General features: G+C 38.7%; 1 non-coding gene across 1 annotated transcript; it reads right to left on the bottom strand.

Moving 5' to 3' along the window:
• Positions 1-6,741: 6,741 nt before the first annotated feature.
• On the bottom strand, positions 6,742-6,847 carry LOC121016904 (U6 spliceosomal RNA). Its single transcript, XR_005784521.1, has one exon. It is a non-coding gene; the product is annotated as a U6 spliceosomal RNA (small nuclear RNA).
• Between the last annotated feature and the right edge of the window lie 345 nt (positions 6,848-7,192).

Here is a 7,192-nt window from a genome sequence, read left to right as displayed (position 1 = left end):
CAGAGTTGTTCACAGCATTCCCTGATTTTGTTGTCTGTAGGGTCTGTAATGCTATTTTGTTCCTGCTGCTGGAAATTTTGCTTCCTCTCTTCTTTAAAAATTTTTTTTTAAAGTTTATTCATTTTTGAGAGAGGGAGAGACAGAGCGTGAGCAGGGGAGGGGCAGAGAGAGAGAGAGGGAGACACAGAATCCAAAGCAGGCTCCAGGCTCTGAGCTGTCGGCACAGAGCCCAATGTGGGGCTCAAACTCATGAGCCATGAGATCCTGACCTGAGCTGAAGTCGGGTAGGGCATTCAACCGACTGAGCCACCCAGGCACCCCAGCCTCCTCTCTTATTCTTTGTTAGTCTTACCAGATCTTTGATTTTCAGATATTTTTTTCCATTCTGTGGATTGTCTTTTCACTTTCTTGATCGTGTCCTTTGAAGCTGAAAAGTTTTCAATTTTGATGAATTGCAACTTACCTATTTTTTTTCTTTGATTGCTTGTCTTTAAGTGTTGTACTAAGAAACCACTGCTTACTCTAAAGCCATGAAGATTTACACTTACGTTTTTCCCCTAAGACTTATAGTTTTAGCTCTTACATTTATATCTTGATCCATTTGAGTAGTTTTGTGTGTGTGTGTGGTGTGAGTTAGAATGTTCAATTTCATTTTTTATGTGTGAATCCCATTATTTTGATTAACGTTTCCAGAAAATGTATTTTTCCATACTTTTCATTTCCATCAGTCTGTAGTGTTATATTTAGAGTTTCTTGTAGATGGCATAATTTCTATCCTTTAGTTGGTGTATTTAGACTGTTTACATTTAATGAAATTATTAATATGTTAGTATTTAACCTGTAATTTTGTTTATGTTTTATGTTTGTTCTCTGTTTTTGTTTTTTCTTTTTCTTTTTTCTGCTTTTCTATTTTCACATATTCTAGAATTCAACTTTCTTTTATCTATAGTGCTTTTGAGTGTATCTCTCTGTATAGCTTTTTAAGCAGTTACTCTAAGTAGTACATCGCATATACATGACTTGTCACAGTCTATTGAAGATGTCATTTTTCTGGTTCAGTGAAGTATAGAAAATTTGCCTTCCTTTATGTTCCTTTACTTTCCCTCATGTGTAACATAATTGTCTTAAATATTTCTTGTTCATACCACATCCAATGGCGTTAAAATTTTGGCTTCAATGACCAAATGTAAATTAGAGAACTGAGGAGGAAAAGGAAAGTCTGTTGTATTTACCCATATTTTTGCTTACCATGTTCTATCTTCCTTCCTGATATTTCAAACTTCTTTCTTCTATTATTTCCTTTATGCTTAGAAAGTTTCCTTTAGCCATTATTTTAGGGTAGGACTGCTGGAGACAAATGTGCTTAATTTTATTTTATCAGAGAATGTCTTACTTTCTCCTTAATTTATGAGGGATGATTTCTCTGGAGAGAAGGTTCTGGCTGGGCTTCTCTCTCTCTCTCTCCTTTCTTTCTTTCTTTCTTTCTTTCTTTCTTTCTTTCTTTTTTTCTTTCTTTCTTTCTTCCTTTCTTTCTCTTTCTTCCTTCTTTCTCACTTGAAAAGGTGAGAGAGAATTCATTCTGGTCTCGATTGCTGTTGATGAGAAATTCATTATCATCCAAATTTTTTTCAACTTAGACGTCACTTCCCTCACTGCATTCAAGATATTTTCTTTGCCTTTACTTTTAAGAAGTTTGACCATGATGTGTCCTGGTGTGATGGATGAATTGTGCCTCCCCCAAATTCATATGTTGAAGCTCTCTCTAATGTTCAGTATGATGGCATTTGGAGAATTCCTTTAGGGAGGTAAGTAAGGTTAAATGAGGTCATAATGGTGAATTCCTAATTGGACGGGACTGGTGTTCTTATAAGAAGGGAAAGAGATATCAGATTAATCTCTCTCTCTCTCTCTTTCCATGCATGCCCAGATGCACAGAGGAAAGGCCATGTGAGGTCAGGGCGAGAAGACAGTCATCTATAAGTTGCGAAGAAAGTCCTCACCAGAAACTCACTTGGCTGGTGTTTTGATCTTAGACTTCCAGCTTCCAGAACTGTGAGAAAATTAATTTCTGTCATTTAAGCCACCCAGTGTGCTACATTCTCTTCTGTTATGGCAGCCTCAGTAGACTAATACACTTAGTGTGGATTTTTTTTTAGTTTATCCTGTTTGGGATTCACTTAGGTTCTTGAATGTAGGTTTATGTCTTTTTCAAAATCAGGAAGATTTCAGCCATTATTTTCTCAAATATTTTTTTAGTACTGCATCTTTCTCCTATCCTTTTGGGACTCCAATGACATGATCCAGTGGCTAGATCTTTGGCTGTGTGGCCCCATGGATTCCTGAGGCTCTGTTTATTTATTTTTAAATCTGTTTTCTTCCTGCTAAGGTTGGGTAATTTATATTGCTTTATTTTCAAGGTCAGTATTCTTTTGTTTATCCTCTCCATTCTGATTTTCAGCCCCTCCACTGAGGTTTTAAATTTTGGTCATTGTAGTTTTCAGGTTTAAAATTTCCATTTTGTTTTCCTTATATCTTCTATTTCTCCAGAAAAACTTTCTTTTTTTTTTTTTTAATTTTTTTTTCAACGTTTATTTATTTTTGGGACAGAGAGAGACAGAGCATGAAAGGGGGAAGGGCAAAAAAAGAAAAAAAAAAAGAATCGGAAACAGGCTCCAGGCTCTGAGCCATCGGCCCAGAGCCCGATGCGGGGCTTGAACTCACGGACCGCGAGATCGTGACCTGGCTGAAGTCGGACGCTTAACCGACTGCGCCACCCAGGTGCCCCCAGAAAAACTTTCTATTCCTTTGCTGAGACTTAATTTTTTTTCCCATTTGTTTCAAATGTATTCTTACTTGTTCATCAAAGCATTTTTTTTTAAATTTTTTTTTTCAACGTTTATTTATTTTGGGGACAGAGAGAGACAGAGCATGAACGGGGGAGGGCAGAGAGAGAGGGAGACACAGAATCGGAAACAGGCTCCAGGCTCCGAGCCGTCAGCCCAGAGCCTGACACGGGGCTCGAACTCACGGACCGCGAGATCGTGACCTGGCTGAAGTCGGACGCTTAACCGACTGCGCCACCCAGGCGCCCCATCATCAAAGCATTTTTATGGTGGCTGCTTTAAACATTTTGTCATGTGATTCTGACATCTATGTCAGCATGGTGTTGGCATTTATTGATGTTCTTTATTAAATTCAAGATATTCTTTTTTAAATTAATTATTTAATATTTTAGAGAGAGTGGAGGAAGAGGGGCAGAGGGAGAGAGAGAGAACCATAAGTAGGCTCTACACTCAGCACAGAGCCTTACATGGGGCTTGATCCTAAGATCTAAGATCAGGACCTGAACCAAAACCAAGAGTCAGATGCTCAACTGATTGAGCCACCCAGGTGCCCCTAAATTCAGGATATTCTTAGTTCTTAGTATGATGTGTGACTTTTTTTTTGTTAAAACCTGGAAATTTGGGGTTTTATAAATATTTGGGTATTTCTGAATCTTATTTAAGCTTTCTGTTTTAGCTGGCTTTCCCTGATACTACCAGACAAGGTGGGAGTTCCAGCTCCCCACTCTTCTTTGAGGGTGGGACAGGGAGACGTTACTGCCCTTGTGGGGATGAAATCTCGGCTACCTGCCCTGCCTTTTGTTACTGCTTTAGCAGCGTTTGGAGTGCTTTGTTCAGCCTGGCAGAGGTGACTTCTAGGTTCCCCCATCAGCCTTTGCTGTTGCAGGCTGGGAAGCGGCCATGGTGTTTTTTTTGTGGTGTGTGGCTGGAGTAGTTATTTTCTGACAGTTTTCTTTCTTGCTAGGCTGTCCTTTTGCTGGTTTTTGGTTGCAGAAACAGGAGTTCATTTGTTTGTTTGTTTAATGTGGATTTATTTTTGAGAGAGAGAGAGAGAGAGAGAGAGACAGGGCATGAGTGGGGGAAGAGCAGAGACAGAGGGAGACACAGGATCCAAAGCAGGCTCCAGGCTCCGAGCTGTCAGCACAGAGCCCGATGCCGGGCTCCAACCCGTGAGCTGTGAGATCATGACCTGAGCTGAAGTCAGACACTTAACCGACTGAGCCACCCACGTGCCTGGGAGAAAGCAGGATTTAGTTGGAATTTCTTTTGTATGTTCTTGTTAGAATTTCTGGATTGCCGGTTTCTTCTGTCCAGAATGCATGAAGCAAAACGGCTCCTGCCCACCTCCCCCCAAAAATCAAACTAGAAAAAACACAGATTAAACAAACCCGGGAACCTGATCATTGTGTTGTTTTTCAGGTCCCAAGATCCACAGCTCATCTGTCTTCTCTCTATCGTTAAGAATTTCTTTATGTTTCTTCCATATGTAATGCACAGGTTTTTAGTGATACTTAGTAAAAGGAATAAGAAAAAGTATGACTACTCCATCTTTCCTGTCATGGAAGTAACTTGAACCCTGTCATTTTAATGGCTAATGCTTTTTAATTTACTGTAATGTGCATTTTAGTTTTTTTAGAGTAGACATAAGACAAACACAAATTTTCTTTTCGTGTGTTCGTCACCTAGTTAGGAAGGCACCATAGAATACGTATCAAGTAACCTGTGGCAATAAAGTTAGCACCACAGTCTCCAAAAAGAAATATGTGGACGAATATATAATATATACAATTCAAGGCTGGCCTTATGCTGTTGCATTTAAATCTGTACATATTGTGTAGTTTTTATATCTTAAATAGCTTGTTAGCTTACTACCAGCAGTCCATTTTATTTGGAATTAAAACCTTTCTGTGGACCTGAAGTAGCTACAGAAAAAGCAGAAATCAGCACTTTAAAATTGGTTTATTTTATAACTAAGTGTCAACTAATTACTCCAATAAGTTGAAAATTCTTGCTTATATTAGCCAGAGTTATGTTCATTTTCAGAGAAAAAAATTCCGTGTCATAAAATCTCTCTCTTTCTCTCTCACCTCCTTGTTATAAAAAGTTAAGTGTTTCCTCATGTGGGTTTTACTATAGGAGTCGCATAAATGACCAGATTTATTAAACATAGACTTCTTGAGAGCATTCAGGAAAGTTTACAGTCTTCAGTCAGTAGACAACCGCTTATGGGTCTGCAATGCTTACTCTATGAGCCCCTGTCTGGGGCCATTGCCAGAGGCCTCCCCCAGGGAAGTGTTTGGCTCTGTCTTTTCTCAACCACTGTCTTTCCTTTGACTGGGACTGTGTCCAAGGCATGCCTAGATTTCTTGTCTTCCTCTGATCTCACCTCAGTCCATCACACCTCAGGAAATCCCTTTCTTACCTGTTCCTATATCTTTCTTTAGCCCTGGTCCACCAACCTTACCCCTTCCAGCTCCTATTACTTCAGAAGTCACAGAATCACCATTGCTTCTACACAAATGTGGGAACAAAGACCTGGAGAGATTAAAGTGGTTTTGTTAGGACAGGCATATTAATAGTGAAACAGAAGATCAGAATTCCAGTTCTCTAACAAAAAAATATTTCTCTCTTTGTTGCATTTTTATAATTCCCTCTTTCTCTTTTTGTTATATTTCTATAATCACCTTGGGGGCAAGGTAGAGGGGAATAAAATATCACTAGCAACGGGTGATTAATGATAAGAATTGACCCAAATCGAGAAAAGGAAAGCCATACATAGATGAATAAAAAATTACAAAATAACTATGGGGCGCCTGGGTGGCGCAGTCGGTTAAGCGTCCGACTTCAGCCAGGTCACGATCTCGCGGTCCATGAGTTCGAGCCCCACGTCAGGCTCTGGGCTGACGGCTCGGAGCCTGGAGCCTGTTTCCGATTCTGTGTCTCCCTCTCTCTCTGCCCCTCCCCCGTTCATGCTCTGTCTCTCTCTGTCCCAAAAGTAAATAAACGTTGAAAAAAAATTAAAAAAAAAATTACAAAATAACTATTGTATCCTGTAATTCAAATTCCCTTCACATTATCTAGAAGTCAATTCACCTGGTGTCAGAATCTGGAGAGAGGTTGGATGGGGCTTCCTTCTACTGTTATAGAAGTAGTCTAAAATATATACTAGTAGTTGACATTTCTTGTGAAATAAATAAAGTTTTTTGCTTGAAAGTAAGGGAAAGCCAACTGAAAAAATGCCTGAAACAAAGGAAAAATCAACGGCTCATATATTTAATAAACAGGTTTGAGGCATAAGGATTTAAAAGTTGTGGTCAGGAATTTATCTTTGTACGATTCTTGGCTCTGCCTTCCTGTGTTGGCTTAATTTCCAAAGACTTTTAAAATCTTATTTATTTATTTATGTAAGCAGCATCAGGTTTGTATCTTAAAATCTTAGACACTCTAGGGGAATGAAGGTCTTTTTTCACAATAGTAAGAGTGATGCACATTTTCTGACTGGAACTACTAAGGTCACATGCTCATCTCTGGACCAATCTGCTGAAGACTGGAATGCTCAGATTAGCCTAAATTCCTAATACATTTCTTAACCCCAGAGATGGAGTCAGTTCTATTGAACTACGTAAGTTGAGGGAAGGGTAGGAATATTTCCCATAGAGGAATATTGAGACACTATCAGCGAAAGAAGGAAGGAATGCTGGGAAGATAGATCAACATGTATCTATTGTCCACAGAGGAAGTTATAATCTGAGTAGAGAATGAGGTCAGGGGAAAATTAAACCCAAGACTTTCTTTGCTATCTCTGATTTAACTATCTCTTCTGAATTGGAGATAGGATCCTAAAGGTTCCGATTTCTCCCAAAATCTGTTTCAGAATTTTCCTGAAAATTTTCTCCTATCACATGCCTTTTGTGTTAAGAATTTGTGTGTCATCCTCGTGCAGGGCCCATGCTAATCTTCTCTGTATCATTCCAATTTTAGTATATGTGCTGCTGAATGAGCACATACATCACTTTTGTTATTAAAACTATCTTTTTTCAAAGCATGAGTCTTCAAGTTACATTTTTTTAAAAACGAAATTATTATTCAATTTTATCTTTTCTACTTTGTTTAACCATGTACATCAAGGCAATATGAACCCATTGTGAATATACTTACTTTATTCTAGCAAAGTTACTGCGTAGGTAAGTTTGGGAGGCTAGACTGGAAATGTAACTACTTTTTGTAAGTATTTTTTTAATGGAAAAATGAATTTCATGTTCCACACAACTAATTAACAAATGAACCAGTGGAATACAATTCATTTGCAAGCACACACTGCTAAGAAATCTAGGGGATGCATCAATGAA

Source organism: Herpailurus yagouaroundi, unplaced genomic scaffold (genome assembly GCF_014898765.1).
Source record: "Herpailurus yagouaroundi ecotype Mexico unplaced genomic scaffold, PumYag 213, whole genome shotgun sequence".
NCBI classification, from domain to species: Eukaryota; Metazoa; Chordata; class Mammalia; order Carnivora; family Felidae; genus Herpailurus; species Herpailurus yagouaroundi.
Note: the sequence above shows the minus strand (reverse complement) of the source record. Positions and strands in the feature narration are given on the sequence as shown.